Source organism: Esox lucius, chromosome 12, assembly GCF_011004845.1.
Source record: "Esox lucius isolate fEsoLuc1 chromosome 12, fEsoLuc1.pri, whole genome shotgun sequence".
Classification (NCBI taxonomy): Eukaryota; Metazoa; Chordata; class Actinopteri; order Esociformes; family Esocidae; genus Esox; species Esox lucius.
In genome coordinates this window covers 30,358,013-30,380,104 of record NC_047580.1, presented here as the reverse complement: position 1 = coordinate 30,380,104, position 22,092 = coordinate 30,358,013, and the positions used below count along the sequence as shown (strand labels likewise).

The 22,092-nt window shown below is 44.5% G+C and overlaps 1 protein-coding gene across 6 annotated transcripts in view; it reads right to left on the bottom strand.

Moving 5' to 3' along the window:
- Window positions 1-21,821: 21,821 nt before the first annotated feature.
- The window catches only part of LOC105023826 (voltage-dependent L-type calcium channel subunit beta-4), a 31,710-nt gene continuing 31,439 nt past the window's right edge, over window positions 21,822-22,092 (bottom strand). For 5 of the 6 annotated variants that reach the window (XM_020051558.3, XM_020051559.3, XM_020051560.3 and 2 more), the window contains exon 14: window positions 21,822-21,976. The gene's annotated coding sequence lies outside the window, so the exon portion shown is untranslated. The remainder of the gene's footprint in view (window positions 21,977-22,092) is intronic. The other variant, XM_020051557.3, reaches the window with a different exon arrangement.

Here is a 22,092-nt window from a genome sequence, read left to right as displayed (position 1 = left end):
GGTGTGTGCCTTCAGAAAGCCCCGTTGCCAGGAGACATGTGGCGGAGGTGCCAACCCCGACCCACTCCCCTGGCCGACGTGACCACACAGTCTGTCTCACCATCTCACCTTGGTCCCCAGACGCCCTGCTCTAATTACTCTGAGGAACCTGTGCCGTCAGGTCACATCTGCAAGTCAAATCCCCCAACGCCATGTTCAAGCGACAGTATGTCCTAGCTGGAGTCAAATCCCCCTCCATGATGTTAAAGCGACTCACAGCCCTCTCTTTCTTTCTCTCTCTTTCTCTCTCTCACTCTCTCTCTCTTTCTCTCTCTCACTCTCTCTCTCTCTTTCTCTCTCTCTCTCTGCCATCTGGGAGATTGTGTTTTTCCACCTAGTGACTGCCACTGTTTAAATCCCTCTCTATGCATGTCAGAGGAACCCAGTTCCACAGTGGATTAACTTCCTAAACAGGCCGATGGGTTTTCAAATCCCCCTGTTGCTTCTACAACACAGCAGTGTGGTTGTTTTCAACACTCAAACCGAGGCTGTCCACAACGGGGTACCTCAAGATTGGAAACTAATGGAGCACTTAGTGTTTCTCTCCCCTCGACGAGACACTGCAGAGCCGCTGGGAGGCTTCACCTAGGCTGTGTTCAGCAACGTACAAGCTGAAAACCGAAACGTCCAATGTCGCTCAACCCGTGCGTGTGCCCGTTTCAGAAACCGGCAAACGGTTCTCTCTCCACTGAACATGAGCCCAGTCTCTGACCAGGCCATGGCGGGGCTGGTCGGTGCCTCAGGCCTGGGACTTTAACCGGCCACGTGGATCGGCTGGCTGGCGCTTCCGCAGCCGTCATCCAGAATGTGTGAATACTGTGGAACAACGCTGGCACGCGGCACGGCCATGGCTAACACCCGGCACGAGGGCATTTAAATGGGTTACACACGCCGCCAGTCTCTGTGAATTAGGCCAACATCTGGGCAGGCGGAAGGCGCTCTGTTGCTCAGTCATCCATGCGCAGGCAAGTGATTTTGGTGTCTCTTTGTGACCACAACGAGACGAGACTGCATCCTAGCCCCTTCCCAGCGCTCACTGCATTTGTTTCTGGCAGACCTTCCTCTGACGTTCGCGGAGAATGTGTGTGTTTCTTTGCCGAAGACTCAAAAGCTTCTGCGTGTGTGTGGATCGTGTTCAGCGCATCGTTGCTGCTCGTTCTCCTCAAACTTATTTGTCTGACGCTGGACCCCCCTTTTAATGCTCTTTCTTGACACAGTGTGATCGGGGTAGCCGTGTGTTGTTCCCGCGCAGCGGCTATTTGTGGGGTACGACATTCTCTGTCTGTTTTCATTTGGGGTATTATAGTAATCATAGGCAGGGCACAGTCCAGGTACACTGTATCGAAGTAATACAACGTGTTTTAACCACCCACGTGGCTACATCTGTAAAGCCGTCTAATCTTATTAAGTGTGCTGCCACATCGTAGCCTGAGTTGTTGAAATGACCTCAATTTGATGCCTGGTCTGTGAATTATTGTGCAAAAAGGTTTAATAAATAGCACATTGTTTAAATTAGGCAGATTTAAATCCACCTCTGGGCAGTCACTCTAGCCCCGGGTCGCCAGGATCTGACAGTGGGTCAGTTTGATTTTCCTTTGCCAATCTGGTCTGCCTCATTTTAGTTAATATTTGCTGCAGAAAAAAGAACTCCAGACTGTCTCTCGCAACTTTGATAGGCTGCCTGTTTGTGTCGCGCTAATGTTTACAATGGCTTTTGCTACTGTTACAAGTTAAAACAGACGGTTTGCCGGAGGACTATGGAAACGAGAGTGGTAAAGGCAACAATATTAGCAGCTGTATGTATATGAAGTAACACAGGGTTTTCTTTCCTGGTTGTAGAGAGAGATATAGGACGAGCTGTAAGCAGGACAGAGATAACATCTGCTGGGATAAGAGCTGGGATAATATTTTAAATAACCTGTTGGGTTATTGTAATAATAACCTGTTGGGTTAATTTATTTAACCCGGGTGGGTTATTTTACATAACCTGGTTAGTTATTTTATTTAACCTGGTGGGTTATTTTATATAACCTGGTTAGTTATTTTATTTAACCTGGTGGATTATTTTATATAACCTAGTGGGTTCTTTTATTTATCTTGGTGTGTTATTTGGGCTGTTTTTTTTATTGCAGTCTCCAGTTAGTCTCCCATTTTAAGAAGAGTGTGTCAACTCCTGCCTGTTAGATGTAATCCTGTTTGTTTTCCATTATGTTATCTTTTATTCCGTTCTGTCATTTCATGTCTGGGTGTAAAGTCAAGTCCTTGTTCCCATGGTACCAAGTTCTGCAAGGACACAGGGGAGGTAGTTGGCAGAGTGCAGGCCTTTTGATAATGTAGGCAATGTCTCTGCGTGTTGGCTGCATTATCACTGTATTGTTCATTAGCCTAGGTGCGCTTGTCTGCATGTCTTTAAATGAACTGCTGAGAAAACTGAACACAACTCTCTGATTACTGATGAGCTGTCCACTTCGGCATGCCCACACCCACACACACCCACACACACACATCAATGCCCGCACACACGCACACACACACACACACACACACACACACAAGTGCGCACACACAAGCACACGCACACTGCCTCTTGCTCTGTCTCTACCGCAGTGCAGAGTCAGGTCAGTACATCCACAGACATTTTCAGTCAGTTTGTCTCATAAAGGGGAAGTACGACACGGCTCATGATGATGATATATCATCCCTGTATATATATCATCCCTGTAGTCCCAAATGGCACCCTTTTTCCTAAGTATCCCACTACCTACCACCCTATTCCCTAGGTAGCCCAATACTTGGTATCCTAATCCTGAGTGCACGAAGGCTCTGATCTCTGAGATATAGTGTGCCATTTGGAATGCTTGTTCTCCCAATGTTCCCTTGCTCTCCTGTTTGTTGGTCTGTGTAAACGGGTTCTGAAATCTCCCACGTTCTCAGGGATCGTTGAAAGCGACACCAGCTACCAAAATATTGTGATGTTGGGGTTCCAAGTTTTCCTACGGGGCCATGTTTTAAGACCATAAGGGGAAACTATATGTGTTAGCAACCAAAATGAGGGAAAACACAAGGGTGTCCTGATCCAACTCTGTTTTTTTTTAAATCTGTTTAATGAATGTGATGATGTTGTTATTAAAATACTGCCACTACTAAAACACCTAGTACGACATGTGGATCTTCACAGTATCACTGATGAAATTAGGATCTGCAGGGACTAGCCAACTGTTGCCTAACCTCCTCACCCCAAAGATTGAATCCAAAAAATTGGCAACACCCCAACTCCGCCATGTAGCTGGGACATACGGTCAGACATAATGAGGGGTTGTTTAATGTTCCCTGTTGTCCCCCTGCTCCGAGAACATCAACACATTCCAGCCTACAGGGTTTATTTCTACAGATGCAGCACAAATCACATCCTGGTCTCTAGTATGCATCAAGCTATATGAAGAGGACTAGACCAACAACATCTCTGAGACACAGTCAAACAAGGAAACACACAAACACACACACACACACAGAAACCCAGTGTTGGCCTGGATGGGAAATGACCAGTTGAATCTCATTATTTGGCTACATGAGGATGTATATCTACCTGGTTGGTCCCATTCCCAAAGAAAAAGCTATTTCATAAAATATGTCTCCTGTCAATGATGATGCCTGATAAATAAAAAGTATATTTTAGCAAAACATTTCTTATCAAATCCACAAACACACGCTCTCTCTCTCGTGCTCTCTCACATACAGAAACACACACACATACACAGAGAGTACATGCACACACCTCCCACCTCTCTGCGATCACCAGGCAACAGCACACAAAGGCCGAGGCACGCTCTGATGTGCGTAATGCGACAGTCTGAGAGAGCGCTGGGCTCTGAACACACACAAATACACAACACACACACGCACTCTCGCCCTGTGGATTTGGCTTCCGTCCATGTCCTGTATCTGCACACGCCAAACAACAAGGAAGCCGCCAGCCTGTTTGTGTGTTTGTGTGTGTTCGTGTGTGTGCATTCGTGTGTTTGTGTTCATGTGTGTGTTTGTGGTACACTCTTACCAAGCCTCCTCTGAACTGCATTGATATAGAAACTAGCTGAGTGGCTGTTCTGTCTCTCCTGTCTGTCTGTTCTATCTGTCCTTTCTGTCTGTTCTGTCACTCCTGTCTGTTCTGTCTCCTGTCTGTCTGTCCTGTCTGTTTGGTCACTCCTGTCTGTCTGTTCTGTCTGTTCTGTCTGTTCTGTCTCTCCTGTCCGTCTGTCCTGTCTGTTCTGTCTGTCTGACCTGTCCATTCTGTCTCTCCTGTCTGTCTGTCTGTTTGTTTGCCCTATCTGTCTGTCCTGTCTGTTCTGTCACTCCTGTCCTGTCTATTCTGTCTATCTGTCTGATTGTCCTGCTCCTGAGTGTTGCCTTTCTGATTAATATGCTGAATTATGTCATCTGAATACACTCTGTGGCGCTGATAATTACACTGTAGTGTGTGTGTGTGTTGTGTCATGTCTATCAGCCATCCAACCCCTACTGAGTGGCAGACAGACTGCTACTCGACTCAAGCGTCATCTAACCGTGATGTCACCTCTCAATGGCTTGGCCTAGATGGCGATAACACCACCGTCTGTGTCTATCAGCTGTAGTTTAATGTGATGAGGATGATGAAGATGATGAAGATAACACCACCGTCTGTGTCTATCAGCTGTAGTTTAATGTGATGAGGATGATGAAGATAACACCACCGTCTGTGTCTATCAGCTGTAGTTTAATGTGATGAGGATGATGAAGATGAGGAAGATAACACCACCGTCTGTGTCTATCAGCTGTAGTTTAATGTGATGAGGATGATGAAGATAACACCACCGTCTGTGTCTATCAGCTGTAGTTTAATGTGATGAGGATGATGAAGATGATGAAGATAACACCACCGTCTGTGTCTATCAGCTGTAGTTTAATGTGATGAGGATGATGAAGATGATGAAGATAACACCACCGTCTGTGTCTATCAGCTGTAGTTTAATGTGATGAGGATGATGAAGATAACACCACCGTCTGTGTCTATCAGCTGTAGTTTAATGTGATGAGGATGATGAAGATGAGGAAGATAACACCACCGTCTGTGTCTATCAGCTGTAGTTTAATGTGATGAGGATGATGAAGATAACACCACCGTCTGTGTCTATCAGCTGTAGTTTAATGTGATGAGGATGATGAAGATGATGAAGATAACACCACCGTCTGTGTCTATCAGCTGTAGTTTAATGTGATGAGGATGATGAAGATGATGAAGATAACACCACCGTCTGTGTCTATCAGCTGTAGTTTAATGTGATGAGGATGATGAATATGAGGAAGATAACACCACCGTCTGTGTCTATCAGCTGTAGTTTAATGTGATGAGGATGATGAAGATAACACCACCGTCTGTGTCTATCAGCTGTAGTTTAATGTGATGAGGATGATGAAGATGATGAAGATAACACCACCGTCTGTGTCTATCAGCTGTAGTTTAATGTGATGAGGATGATGAAGATGATGAAGATAACACCACCGTCTGTGTCTATCAGCTGTAGTTTAATGTGATGAGGATGATGAAGATGAGGAAGATAACACCACCGTCTGTGTCTATCAGCTGTAGTTTAATGTGATGAGGATGATGAAGATAACACCACCGTCTGTGTCTATCAGCTGTAGTTTAATGTGATGAGGATGATGAAGATGATGAAGATAACACCACCGTCTGTGTCTATCAGCTGTAGTTTAATGTGATGAGGATGATGAAGATGATGAAGATAACACCACCGTCTGTGTCTATAAGCTGTAGTTTAATGTGATGAGGATGATGAAGATAACACCACCGTCTGTGTCTATCAGCTTTAGTTTAATGTGATGAGGATGATGAAGATGATGAAGATAACACCAATGTCTGTGTCTATCAGCTGTGGTTTAACATGATGAGGATGATGAAGATGAGGAAGATAACACCAATGTCTGTATCAATCAGCTGTGGTTTAACAAGATGAGGATGACGAAGATGAGGAAGATAACACCAATGTCTGTATCAATCAGCTGTGGTTTAACAAGATGAGGATGATGAAGATGAGGAAGATAACACCAATGTCTGTATCAATCAGCTATGGTTTAACATGATGAGGATGACGAAGATGAGGAAGATAACACCAATGTCTGTATCAATCAGCTGTGGTTTAACAAGATGAGGAAGATAACACCAGTGTCTGTGTCTATCAGCTGTGGTTTAATGTGATGAGGATGATGAAGATAACACAACAACAACATAATTAATTTTAAAAGCCTCCAGCAGAGTTACATTTAACACAATGGTAACAAAAGGGTCTAGGGGATGTCTTGTGTCACCATTAGCAGTCAACTACACGCACATATGTGTGTGTGTGTGTGGTGTGTGTGTGGTGGGGGGGTGTCAGGAGAAGAAAGAATGGAAGAGATGAGAATGAGAGAGGGAGGGAGGTGCAGAGAGAGAGAGAGAGGGAGGGGACAAAGGAAAACAGGCCACTGCGGACACCTCCCTCTGCATATCTTTGTTCTCCTCACTTGTGTGACTCCTATACAGGAAACCATGGCTACGGGCCGGAGCATGTGGCTTAGCAGGGTGGGGGAGTGCGGGCGGGCGTGCGGGAGGATTGCGGGGAGGGGGAGAGCGGGATGTGTGCTCAGCTTGCTGAGGGGAAACACACGCATTCATACGCTGACCATAAAGTGAGCGGTCCATCCTACTGACCACCGCCGCCATGGGGTCAGCGAGGAATTGGGGTCAGCTGCTCTAGCTCTTTACTGATCACAGAACCTCCATCTCTGACCGACAAGGTGTAGTCACTATTAGTGAAATGCTCAGGATCCACACGCCGAATGTTAACACGCAGGTTTACTCTAGACAGTCGAACAACAACAATAATAAATGTGATATATCTTGAGTATATTGTATATGCACATGTTAAAGTTAAGCGTATTGAAATATAATGTGGCTGTTGAAAGATTCTCTTTCAGTACAAAGAGAAATGTATACCAGTGGATCATGCTTGTTCTTCTATTGAGGAACGAACCCTGGGGAGAGGGGGCAGGAGAGGGGCTGGGGAGAGGGGGCAGGAGAGGGGCTGGGGAGAGGGGGCAGGAGAGGGGCTGGGGAGAGGGGGCAGGAGAGGGGCTGGGGAGAGGGGGCGGGAGAGGGGCTGGGGAGAGGGGGCAGGAGAGGGGCTGACGGGGGTCAGGTCTAAGAACAGACACTGTGAACAGAGTTGACGCTGAGGCGGAGTGACAGGGAAGCTGTTCAGAATGGCACTCGGAATACATCCACGCTCCGGAAGGAATGGAGGTTCTTAGAACCTATTAAGAACTGAGGCGTAGAGTGATGTGGATGTTGTCTGGTTATGTAAGAGGAGAGGTGCGATCCGGTCTCTCTGACCACAGCTCAGTTGGTGACCTCACAGGAAGCAATGGAAGAAAGTTCAAGAAAATCAACAACCGCAATCTGCGGATTTAGACATCGAGATTAGATTCTCTGCAAATTCTGGACACAGTGAGTACAGAAAGATTGTCTCACTCTTGTCTTTGAAAGCGTCGAATGTTGCGCCTGTTGTCATGACAACATCAGGCAGATATGTATATTGCTAAAGCAGTGGTATCACTGTTCCTGGAGAGATTCCCTACTGCAGTTTTCTCCTCATTCCCAGTTATAGCCAACCCGATTCAGCTTATCAACCACCTAGTCATCAAAATCAGGTGGACTGAGTTAGGGGTGACGCCAAACCATGCAGGAGCGTAAATGTCTTGACTGTTTTTTGGATCATGGTCAGATGTCCCCACATCCACTGCTTCACCTGATACGGTCCTAATGGCTGCCCACCGTCATTCAGGAGTGACAACAAAGGCCACCATACATCAACACCAGACCCTCCACGTGTAAGCGACTGGGAACACGCTCCCTGGCATTTGCTTGTCCAGAGCCTGGCTTTCCTCGGAAAGGTCAGGACATTTGTGTTGTTCTGTCAGTGAACGAGACCGCTTGGACCTTGTGTGGTAGGTGACAAAATATCCCAATTCTCCTTTCCCCTGGTAAAGGTGTGTAATGTCCTCTACAAGACATCCATGACTTCTCCCATCATGCTTGGCCCAACTCTCAACTTACAGTGCATCTCGGCATTCGATGTCGAGAGCATGCCAGCTGCAATACTTAGGAGACTGTGGATATGGGAGAGAACTGTGATGTGTGCTGGCACCGTATCAAAGATCAAGGACGATTATGCATTCGTCCTGTTTGAGGTGGTGCTTCTCACAGGAAAATACATTTATTCCCAGATTCTCTGCATGGTTGCCCACTGAGCAAAGCACACTGAAAGGACGTCCCTCTGGTTGAAAACACGTTGAAAAGATGCCTCTCAAATGATTTTGCTCAGTGGGTGTGCAGTGCTCTCTTCCCTCTTTCCTCTTACTCCTCCTTGCTTATTAGGCTGAAGACCACATATCTAGTGGCAGTCAGAAATATGAATGGTTTGCACAGATGGATGTGTGTGCTCAGGAGAGGGTAGGGGTGGTTGCTAAAGAAATGAAGAGATAAATTAACAGGAAAAAAAAAGGTTTTCAATCAATGCCTGGCTGGGCCCACCTCGGTGTGTTCTGGAAATGGAGACCTGTTACTAAGCAACACTATCTGGCAATCTGAAGGAATTCCCACAGAATACTACCTCAGTCTCCCTTTCTCTGTCCTTCCTTTCCCTTCTCAATTCGAGACTTTTTTAGGGAGAAAATAATGTGGTAAAAACCTACCAGAAGCACTAAATATTATTTAACTGGCACTGCTTTTGCTGATTTTGTTTTTAATAGGAAACTGTGAAGTAGTCTGAACAGCAGACGGTTGTTTGGCTGAAATTATTCCACAGTTGTATTCATGGAGTTCAGATGCCTTGTGATATGTGTTCAAAAGAATGGACAAAAAAGCACATTAAAAGGCCATGATTTCCTGTGGTGCCTGGTCAAATAACACAGATCCTTCAAATACGATCTTTGATTTGAGGCTATGATGAATCATAAGGTGAAACGTGTGTCGTCCCAAAATAAACCAATGTAACTGAGAGACATCCGAATTCAGACCAACCAAGCAAGAGACATCAGTGGATCAAATCACCCTACCGCTGTACCAGGTGAAACTGAACACCTTCTGACTGCTACTGTAAACCCCAGGTCAGGCCTGAATGAATGGAGAAAGAAACATGTCTCTGTGTTATATTCACACAGGACAATAGGTTACAGCTCCTGCTGGAGTCTGTCTTGGCTCTCGTTTGGACGCAGCCTCTGTCATCAAATTCAAGGGTCATGTTTCTCTAGGATTTGCGGTAAGAACGTCCCAAATCTTACCCATAAGAGATGTTGCATTTTGAAACCATGGGGAAATGGTTTTTATTCTGGCTGGCTAGAGGGCTTCTCTGTGAAACGTGTGTGGAAGAGTTTGTTTCCTTTTGGTTCTGTGGTCAATATTATCAGTTCCCTCTCTTATTCTGAGTTTGCATATGTGAAAAATAAATCTACAATTTCTTTCTTTACATTTGTTTATTAAAAATACTTAGGGGGGAAATCTGAGTTCCTCTTATCACTTCTCGTATGTAATCCTTATCATGTTTCGTGTCCATGACAGCAACACTGAACACTGACATTGAAAATTGAAAAGCTTTACAGACAGACAGAGAGAGACAGACAGAGACAGAGAGCGAGAGAACAGGGGGAGAGTGACCTGTTAACATAGCCCTCACATGGCAGCCAGGCAACTGGGGAGGAACATGTTGGTGAATATGTCAGATGTTTCAAACTATTCAGGGATACTGCTGTAGTGAAAGCATATCTATGAAGTGGGTCTCCCACAATCGTCCATGACTTGAGTGTTTTCGATATAGACAAAGGGCTTTTCACTCAGTCTGTGAAGTGAGTGGACTCCTGCAGCCTTTGAATACTATAGTTTCCTGTTGCTCAAGGTCTGGCAGTGCTGGAGCACATGGGGACAGGCCAGACAGGGTGTGGGGCAGATATCGAAAACACTCAAGTCATGGACAATTGTATATTCAGTGGGGAGAACAAGTATTTGATACACTGCCAATTTTGCAGGTTTTCCCACTCACAAAGCATGTAGAAGTCTGTAATTTTTATCATAGGTACTCTTCAACTGTGAGTGACGGAATCTAAAACAAAAATCCAGAAAATCTGTATGATTTTTAAGTAATTAATTTGCATTTTATTGAATGACATAAGTATTTGCTACATCGGAAAAGCAGAACTTAATATTTGGTACAGAAACAATTGTTTGCAATTACAGAGATCATATGTTTCCTGTAGTTCTTGACCAGGTTTGCACACACTGCAGCAGGGATTTTGGCCCACTCCTCCATACAGACCTTCTCCAGATCATTCAGGTTTTGGGGCTGTCGCTGGGCAATACAGACTTTCAGCTCCCTCTAAAGATTTTCTATCGGGTTCAGGTCTGGAGACTTGCTAGGCCACTCCAGGACCTTGAGATGCTTCTTACGGAGCCACTCCTTAGTTGCCCTGGCTGTGTGTTTCGGGTCATTGTCATGCTGGAAGACCCAGCCACGAGCCATCTTCAATGCTCTTACTGAGGGAAGGAGGTTGTTGGCCAAGATCTTGCGATATATGGCCCCATCCATCCTCCCCTCAATACGGTGCAGTCGTCCTGTCCCCTTTGCAGAAAAGCATCCCCAAAGAATGATGTTTCCACCTCCATGCTTCACGGTTGGGATTGTGTTCTTGGGGTTGTACTCATCCTTCTTCTTCCTCCAAGCTCTATGTTTGTCTCATCAGACCACACAACCTTCTCCCATTCCTTCTCTGGATCATCCAGATGGTCATTGGCAAACTTCAGACGGGCCTGGACATGCGCTGGCTTGAGCAGGGGGACCTTGCATGTGCTGCAGGATTTTAATCCATGACGGCGTAGTGTGTTACTAATGGTTTTCTTTGAGACTGTGGTCCAAGCTCTCTTCAGGTCATTGACCAGGTCCTGCCGTGTAGTTCTGGGATGATCCCTCACCTTCCTCATAATTATTGATGCCCCACGAGGTGAGATCTTGCATGGAGCCCCAGACCGAGGGAGATTGACCGTCATCTTGAACTTCTTCCATTTTCTAATAATTGCGCCAACAGTTATTGCCTTCTCACCAAGCTGCTTGCCTATTGTCCTGTAGCCCATCCCAGCCTTGTGCAGGTCTACAATTGCATCCCTGATGTCCTTACATCTTGGCCATTGTGGAGAGGTTGGAGTCTGTTTGATTGAGTGTGTGGACAGGTGTCTTTTATGCAGGTAACGAGTTCAAACAGGTGCAGTTAATACAGGTAATGTGTGGAGAACAGGAGGTCTTCTTAAAGAAAAACTAACAGGTCTGTGAGAGCTGGAATTCTTACTGGTTAGTAGATGATCAAATACTTATGTCATGCAATAAAATGCAAATTAATTATACAAAAATGTGATTTTCAGGATTTTGTTGAAGTGTACCTATGATAAAAATTACAGACCTTTACATGCTTTGTAAGTAGGAAAACCTGCAAAATCGGCAGTGTATCAAATACTTGTTCTCCCCACTGTATATTTATCTGTGTCTTCATCTCTTTCTCTTTCCCCTATCACTCACTAACACTCACCCAGTAAGGGCCATAGTCAGTGCTGCAGTTGGTTCATGTGTAGATGCTAGCTGTTGGGGTATGAAGAACAGCATGAGCCAAGCCTCCAATCTGTCCTGTGGAGGCTTGAGCCAAGGCCCAGTGGCCGATGCCAGCAGCCTTGTAGCCCTGCTCTGTCTGTGTGCCCTGTTGGTGAAATAAGTCAGTAGCTCTGTCAACAACATTGCTAAGAGAAGCAGAGGGTCTGTTCTGCTAAATCAAGCAGACAAAAAGCCATGTACCATCGGCTGTGAATCACAGAGCAGAATGTGAGAAACAGCTTGGACAAAAACACATGTGCACACGCACAAACAAACACACACACGTGTACATGCAAGCCAGCAGGCGCGCACACACACACACACACACACACACACACACACCCACACCCACAACTTCCATCTCTGCCCAGGGCCCACATATCAGGGGTCTACCGGAAACAAAACACTCCGCTGCGATTGGCTCAGCATTGTAAAGCAAAGGACCAATCACAGTCACAGGAATATAGATGTCCTCTCCTAATTTGAGCCAGTTCTCTACAGCAGAGAAATATTCCAGCAGTAACAGAAAACATTGTTATGTGTATTATAATGAATACGTATTAGGGTTGGGTATAGGATACAATCAATACACAACCCGTTTCTTTGTCTTCCTGCACCCAAAGGAAATTGTTCTGGATTCTGTCAATGAAAGTATTTATGTACTTCTGGTCAGACAAACTTGGGAATAAGATATTTGTGTATCTGTGTCCAATATGAGGGAAGAGGTAGTTCGCTAGAAAATGCTGACTAGCATGCTAGCTGTTTTGATATTCTTTCAGATAATGCACTAACACTTGTTAGCAACTGCACAAATGCTAGACAACAGGTTACCCATGAAATGTGGAGAGGAAAGTATCCAACAGTTCACCAACCTCACGGAAGCAGATAAAGGAACTCATTGCCATAATCCGCCTGTAGGCGATCTCTGTGTGACACCATCCCAGCTGTGTTGATGAAAGGCCGCAAAACACTTGAGGCTGACCTAAAAAACAACATCCTGGATAGAGCCCTGAATCCCGGGTCTGTTGACTCCCTTTCAGCTCAGCAAGCTAATGCACCGTAGCATACAGCGGGAAACCTTAGTTAAACTTCAAATAGTCTCATCCAGTGTGATGCGTGACTCCAGAGGACACCAGAGGACAGTGTGAGGACAGGTGGCTGTGAATAATCAGGAGGCCTGAAGTGACAGCTCCCATTATGGCGGGCCCAGAGGGAGGTGGACAGGGACTGATTGGATGGCGAGGAGATGACACTCGGTAACCCCAAACGCTCTTACGTATTTTGATGCCGCGGCAGTGGGTTCAACCTAAAATCAGAAGCAAATTTTGGAGAAGGTTGTGACCTCTTCAGTACCCTCAGAAGGTTTTTAGAGAACTGCGTTATCGACGAGAGCTGTGGCTCGAGCCCTCCAGTATAATTGATCCAATTTACGGAAATGTGCAGTTACTGATGTTTTGACCCAGCTACGTTTTGACCCAGGTACGTCCTGAAGATGTTCTAAGTGAACATCTTCAGGACTCACACAGCCTTTAATTGTGATGCAACCTGAGCTTATGTAATATTTTTAATACATTGGTGTGTCAATCCAATTTAGATACTGATGGAGAAAGAGTCAGAGAGACACACAGCGAGAGAGAGAGAGAGGAAGAGAGACGTGGAAAGAGGGAAAAAGAGACACATGGAGAGATGGAGAGAGAGGTAGAGAGCGGGAGAGAGCAGGAGAGAGAGAGAGAGAGAGAGAGAGAGGGGGAAGACAGAGAATGCCTTGATGCCCAAGAAAGGAAGTTGATGACAGATGGTAGAAATAGAGAACATGGATCTTTCAATAGGTAATGGAGCATAAAGTGATGTGTTGTAGAGAGCACATATGGAGACAGTAATGTCCTTTTGGACTGGGTTGGATACTGTCCTACTCAACAACAACGCTATGATACTGCCCTACTCAACAACAAGACTATGATACTGTACTACTCAACAACAACCCTATGATACTGCCCTACTCAACAACAACACTATGATACTGTCCTACTCAACAACAACACTATAATACTGCCCTACTCAACAACAACACTATGATACTACCCTATTCAACAACAACACTATGATACTGTCCTACTCAACAACAACACTATGATACTGTCCTACTCAACAACAACACTATGATACTGTCCTACTCAACAACAACACTATAATACTGCCCTACTCAACAACAACACTGTGATACTGCCCAATTCAACAACACTATGATACTGTCCTACTCAACAACAACACTATGATACTGTCCTATTCAACCACAACACTATGATACTGTCCTATTCAACAACAACACTATGATACTGCCCTACTCAACAACAACACTATGATACTGCCCAACTCAACAACAACACTATGATACTGCCCAACTCAACAACAACACTATGATACTGCCCTACTCAACAACAACACTATGATACTGCCCTACTCAACAACAACACTGTGATACTGCCCAATTCAACAACAACACTATGATACTGTCCTATTCAACCACAACACTATGAAACTGCCCAACTCAACAACAACACTATGATACTGTCCTATTCAACCACAACACTATGATACTGTCCTATTCAACAACAACACTATGATACTGCCCTACTCAACAACAACACTATGATACTGCCCTACTCAACAACAACACTATGATACTGTCCAACTCAACCACAACACTATGAAACTGCCCAACTCAACAACAACACTATGATACTGTCCTATTCAACCACAACACTATGATACTGCCCTACTCAACAACAACACTATGATACTGCCCTACTCAACAACAACACTATGATACTGTCCTACTCAACAACAACACTATGATACTGTCCTATTCAACAACAACACTATGATACTGCCCTACTCAACAACAACGCTATGATACTGCCCTACTCAACAACAACGCTATGATACTGCCCTACTCAACAACAACACTATGATACTGCCCTACTCAACAACAACACTATGATACTGCCCAACTCAACAACAACACTATGATACTGCCCTACTCAACAACAACACTATGATACTGTCCTATTCAACCACAACACTATGATACTGCCCAACTCAACAACAACACTATGATACTGCCCAACTCAACAACAACACTATGATACTGCCCTACTCAACAACAACACTATGATACTGCCCAACTCAACAACAACACTATGATACTGTCCTACTCAACAACAACACTATGATACTGTCCTATTCAACCACAACACTATGATACTGCCCAACTCAACAACAACACTATGATACTGCCCAACTCAACAACAACACTATGATACTGCCCTACTCAACAACAACACTATGATACTGCCCTACTCAACAACAACACTGCGAAAGCGCTTTATTGGCATGGGAAATATTTGTTTATATTTCCAAAGCAAATGGGGAAAATGAAAACATACAATACAATGAAAACTAAAGGTACAATCACCTTTCTCTCTCTTTCTCTTTATATAAACCCCAGCTAGTACAGCCAGGAAACTGAACCGGTCGCACCTTGCTGACGTCTGGACCTCTCCTACCACAGCATCATGATTTCCTTATCTAAAAGGCGGTCTATTTAAGTCGATCTGTGTACTCACTCAATCTGCTACTCTCCTGGTCGTGGTAGCGTGTTGTTCCAAACCCACCCACCTGTTTGGTTCTGTTCCCTTCTGCGGAGTGGGATTGGTAATGCGTTCCTTGCTCACTGCCAAGGGCATTTTATTAGTGATATTACAGTTTGAATGTTGTCATTAGTACTTCTGTATACAATGTCATGTGATGGAGGTGAGTCACCCCAAAGGAACTCGAAGACATCATGTGTGCATTGGCCTGCAATAAATGGTTCAACAAAATATGTGGCTTTTCGTGTCTGAAATGTATTTTGGGTGTATTTCCAGACTGAACCCGCTGTATCTGACACACTGATACCTCACAGGGAAGTGGACCGGGTCACTCTGAGGACATTCCAAACGGCACCTGTTCGTTCACTATGATGAAGTGCATTCCTTTTTACCAGGGCCAATCAAAGTGCCTGGATGCCACATAGTCACTCCCAATGACTCATGAAGAGTCAAACACAAATTATAAACCTCTTTGATGTCACATAGACATGGTTACTGAGGGCCATATGGACATCCCTGAAGGTCTTTACTCCGCTGGAGGGCAGACGAGTCACAGATCATGGATAGTGGAAGCACCATCAGTGGTAGAAGAGGACAGAGGGCTGCACCTCCCTGAGAAATGGATTAACTCTGACGGCTGGCAAATAAAACAGGGACAGAGAGGGAGGGACTGAGAGTGAGACCCGAGATGGTTGGGAGAGGAGGTCAAAAGAAGAGAGCAAGAGAGTTACTCTAACAAACAACACGAAACATGCCATATCGTTATGCTAAGACCAGGTAAACACTGCCATCTGGTGGTGGAACAATGTTATTAAGTGTGTCCAACAGCCTCAGAGATAAAATGTCTATGAAAGTCCATCCCTCAGGATCTTGTTTTATTTAAATTTTTTTGTGGACGTACGCAGTGTCTTTTAGCCAATCAGCATTCAGGAATTTGGATTCAGGCGTAGTGTTGTTGGTGAAAAGCTCCCCCATATCAGTCTGCCATCCGCTTTGTAACCTCTGCCCCCTTCAACAATCATCACAGGGATTTTTACACCCTGGTTAATTTGCCCTCACATCTCAAGCAACACCAGACTCATTGGTGTCAATTTATTCAGAAGTCACTTTGAAGTAAATACACCCTCCGCCTCTTAACATCTGCTACTCTAATAACCACCTGCGCTTCGGTTGATTAGGTTGATCACTCTGGTCATTAGCAAAGCCTATACTTCCTTCAGTCGACATTCATTTCAGATTGCTGCTGGACAGTGAAGCCGACAGGGGGAGACAAGCGTGATCGTTGTTCCTGGCCCAGGCCTCAGGGGGCCCATTTAGTTGGCTTAAATATGATTATTAATTAGTCAGTCAATGTTAGTATTCAGTACTATTGAGAAAGTTACACAGTTACTAAACAGAAGAATTCCACTGAACTGATTTATGATTATTCTCTTTGCCGTTTTTTTTTTACATGTTTATGATTCAAACCTTTTCTGTAAAAATTGTTTGTTCTGACAAAAGCCAGTCAGTGATACCCTAACACCTACAGCCAATCAGAGTGATACCCTAACACTAGTGCCAACACAACTTTGTTAAAGCTTGCACTTGGTAGTATTTCTTCAGTAAAAAAAGCAGATGTTCAATGCCAGTGGAATATCAATTTATGTTGGAGCATGCCTCTACTTCCCAGCCAATTCTGTTCAAGCCAGTTGTCTTCTGCAAGGCAGGCTTCCCTCCTTATCTTATTTTGTGAAAGCGCATTTTACCTGGATGATACAGTATATAAAGCATAAGTTCGCTTACGGTAAGAAACTATAATGGCAGCTAGAGACCAGGACGACAAACTGTCAATTCCTCCCTTGTTTACTACAATATACACTACGAAAACGGCAAAGAAGCGAAAATAGACTTAGACCAACTCTCTACGGCTAGTTACCTGGAACCCTATGCTAACGTTAGCAAGGGTAAGAAGAAAGTTTAACTCTAAGTTAGCGCTTTTTTGTAACTGGTAATTAAAATGTTCATATTTTTATTCGGAACGTCGATCATTCTCTATCAGTCAATGCCGCGAAACATTTCTGACTGGTGAGTAATTGCAAAATGGTGTAATTGTTTTTTAAAACCTTTTTACTGAAAAAAATCCTACATAGTACAGCTTACATTTTTCCCCCTCAAATTTAACCAATATAAATTTGTCTAACTACGGTAGCTATCTGGCTAAAACACTGCCACCATGCAACCAAAACTAGGAGCACAGAAATGGAAGGACAAATCTAAAAGATAACGTCAAAATATGTGTAGCAGTTAAATTAAGACTGATTGTGACTGAGTAGGTTATGCATTGAAAAGATGTGACATAATAAATTACCTGTGTTGAAAACAGAGGGGTTTGAATGTCGCCTAGAGAATTAAAACATTAAACAAAACAACGTTCATGGTCTGTTTTTTGGGCAGTCATTTCATGACTATTTATTTCTTTGTTGACCCGTAGTTGGGGTCCTGAATGGTAATATCTGTCTCGGGCTCTTGTCGGCGTCCCTGCTGCTGGACTGACTTCTAAAAGACCTTCATTCACTCTGGGCTGTGCTAACACCATTTGCAAAACCCCTGGGCATGAATAGGTTGTAAGTTAAAAAAAATGTTAAGCTACCCATTGTTGTTACTCTTGTTTTGAATTTGCTTTGGAAATGTAAACATGTAGCCTAATCCAAACCCCTTTGTTATGGTTGTGTCCAACTACAACTTAAACTTTAGTAGGCTAGCTGTTAGATGTAGCAGATGATCTCCGGAAATAAAAAAAATCACAGTTTGTAAACATCAATAAAATGTTTCATTTATTTATTCATTTTCTTGTTTTTCCACAGTGTGCTGTTTAAAACCGATGCATTCTGATTCTATACATTATGAGGTACGACAGTCCATATGCAGTACATTATAGTTGCCAATAAGACATTGGACTCGGAGACGCTGCTATCACCAGACATCATATTCAGTATTTGAGGTGTTGGGAACAGTAGTTACATTTAGTGCATTTATTGCATCTTAAATATAAAGCAGACATAAAAATGAAAATAGTGCAATTTCTACCCTGTCTTAAACAGGAGTCTTGATAATCTCTGCTACTTGTCAACGCTAGAAGACTTTGTATTGCATACAGAATTTAGGTATGTTGAAAAAAATCTATAAAAATTATAATTGTAAGAAATTGTGCTTTGGATATCCAAAGATTTAACTTGGTTTAAAAATATATATAAATTACCTGCAAACAAATGGATTTTCCTGCGAGTGGGAATGATGCTGATTGTTTAAGTTGTTTAACGGTGCTTGGTGCATTTGCATGGGTAGTTCTCAAACTGCAATGTCAAGTTAGTGGTCAGTTGGGACATGCAATACTGATGATGGTCCCAATTTTTTTCACATGGGTTGGCATCTCGAACGGCACACCATTCACTACATAGTGAACTAGGCTACTTTTGACCAGGTCCAATGGGCCCTTAGTCAAAAGAAGTGCACTACATAGGGAACTAGGCTACTTTTGACCAGGTCCAATGGGGCCTTAGTCAAAAGAAGTCCACTACATAGGGAAAATGGGCGCCATTGCAGACACATTGTGTTTCCTACTGTATAGGGAGAAAATAACACTATTCATATAAATACATGCTCATGAGGTCTTGAAGACATTGTCGGCCTACAGTACATTTACAGAAGAGTTTCTGTCAAATTTGTACATTATGTGAACCCTACTGAGGATGTACTGAGAATGAAATATACAGTATATACAAATTAGTGACAGTACATACGGAGGCGCGTACACAAAATGCGATTGGTGTCATCTGTCCGTTTGTCCCCTCAGAATGACGCAGCGAGTAACTGAAGCGCGTCTACTTGTAAAGGAAGTGTTTTACGTGCCATGCGCATACTGAATAACTGTGCTAGTAATTATTTAACAAGGTGCTTTCATGATACGACACAGCAATGCTATGGGAGGGTTTTTCTGCTACGGGACCCAGCGGGATCCTGCTTTGTGCTTTGTCTCATTGGTTTGGGAAAGCTTCTGGTCGATGCTACCACACTGGAATTGACGCTGACCCTTTAAAAGGCTTGACAGCTCATTGAAATCGTGTGTTTGATCTACAAATGGTCAGACTATAAATGTTCCCATTTTTCCTCACACAGAGACCAATCAAAGGCGTCGAAATGGACGATTTTATCTTCCGCGACGCATTCCTTTGCTTCGCATTTAAACTCCCAAGGGCGTGGCCTGGCAATCAAGTAACCAGGCAACCAGGTTTTATTTACATGCATTATAAAGTCGACATTCTGTCATGACACAAACCCACCCCTAGAGGACCCTCGCTCCTAACACATTAGTAGAACGTAGGGACACTGGCTCAGTCTTGACAGTGGAATAGCTGGATTTAAATCCAGATTCATAAGAACTGAATTATAGTGGAAGCACAATTTACAGGCTAATCTGTAATCTTTTTAAATCGGAACATCATTTAATTCATCATAACAACTTATATTGAGCTTGGTGTCTGAACTTAAATTGAACTTATTACTGCTCATATATACGCTAGACATTGAGTGTGACAGAGGCCAAGCACATTGGATCTTGCCAGGTTGAACCATGGAAGCAGACGTACACCAAAGTCCAATATATAGGTCGCAAGTAATGCAAAAATACATTCTGAAGGATCTGGAATTGGTTTTAGGGACAGTGTGTTGGCTTAATGTTTTCACTTCCCCTACTGAAGGTTTATGTATTGCCTCTAGTTGTGATTATATCCTTGGTAAAATCAGGCAAACAAACAGAAGGGTATGGTCTGACTGATTAGTGGATGTAATAGCAAAAGTACTCTGACCTCCTGTTGATGCATGCCAAAGAGCTATAGATGTGCCAGCATGCGTTTTGATTCATGCTCATTGATTCGCCAGTGCTACAAAAAACTGTCACGGAAATACAGTAACCAAAAACAGACTGGGGAAAAATGCCAGTTGTCAAGCAAGAGAAAGCAAGCAATAAAATGAGAAAAATAAAGAAATGATATGGCTGAGTACACCAGGTGACATAACACAGAGGGGATACAGCTTTGGTAAGAAATTGACTTTTCATAGCGGGTTAGGAGAACATGTGCAAGCAGGTTATGGAAATGCTTATGCAGCAGATTAAGAGAATTAGGCTGAGGTTGGGGTACGCCAAAATGCAAACAAATCTTTCATGTCACTTTGATACTAGCTGCATCCCATCTAAACATGAACACGGCACACATCTGAACACAGTGGTGATCACTTTGCTACGGTCACCTAATTCCAGCAGATATTTGGTAAAATCCTCAAATTCCAACTCACAGGACTCCTGGCGACGGAAGACATAAATGAGTGGTCTGTAAAATGGATGATATGTATCCATCCTGTCATGGTATTTCTCAGAACATCTTTAGAAAACTTTGGAAACCATAGATTTGGGGGCGGGGTGGACGGCGGGGGGGGAGGAGGGTACTGCCAGGTGCTCTACTGTACACACATTCATGAATTCAGGTTGGACAGGGCTTTAAGGACAAGGCCTATACCATGCTATGCTACAGTCTGATCACTAATAATCACTAGATTACAATTGGTGGTTTCAGCCGCTCTTAGACCAGAACAGGGGAACCAGCTCGTCTGTGCCTGGGGAGGCCTGCTCCAGTGGACACACAAGGGACGGGTCCGCGGTGACATTGGGGGGGGGGGGGGGGGTTAGGATGGGGCTGGTAGAAGGGTGGGGTTAGGATGGGGGTGCAGGGTGAGGTTAAGGGGTTTTAGGGGCTGGGTGGTAGGAGTGGGGGGGGGGGGTTAAGGGGCTAGGTGGTTTGGTCTGAGTGTTAGGAGAGGGGGGGGTGCAGTGTGAGGTTAAGGGGTTTTAGGGGCTAGGTGGTTTGGTCTGAGTGTTAGGAGGGGGGTGCAGTGTGAGGTTATGGGGTTTTAGGGGCTAGGTGGTAGGAGTGGGGGGGGGTTAAGGGGCTATGTGGTTTGGTCTGGGTGATAGGAGGGTGGGGTTATGGGGTTTTAGGGGCTGGGTGGTTTGGTGGTTTGATCTGGGTGATAGGAGGGGGGGGTTATGGGGTTTTAGGGGCTGGGTGGTTTGGTGGTTTGATCTGGGTGATAGGAGGGGGGGGTTATGGGGTTTTAGGGGCTGGGTGGTTTGGTGGTTTGGTCTGGGTGGTAGGAGGGGTGGTTACGATGGGGGGGTGGAGGGTTGGGGTTAAGGGGCTAGGTGGTTTGGTCTGGAGACATGCTGATGACCCCGTGGTGGCACTGGTGTGAGTCCCTGCTGCAGTGAAATGCGTCACGTGACTATGAGAGCGGTCAGGGGACTCCGGCAGGACTCTCCACCAGGGAGCAACGTGGAGGTGTGGGTCGTTCTCTTCCTCCTCTTTCTCGTCGTGTTCCTTGTAGTCCTCCTCCCCCACCCTTCTCTCCAGGATAGAGAGGGGTCGGCCTGTGGAGGTGGGGCCTATATCCAGGCAGGAAGGATGGGTGCCGACCCCTAGTTTCCCCGGTGACCCCTGGTGACTCCGTACATCCGACCCACAGCATTTGCTGCTCCTTATGGAAGTCAGATTGGAATAAAGTAAAGTGGAATAGAATAGGACAAAATAGAGTAAAAGGGAATAAAATAGATTAGAAATAAAGTAGAATTAAATAAACTAAAGTGGAATGGG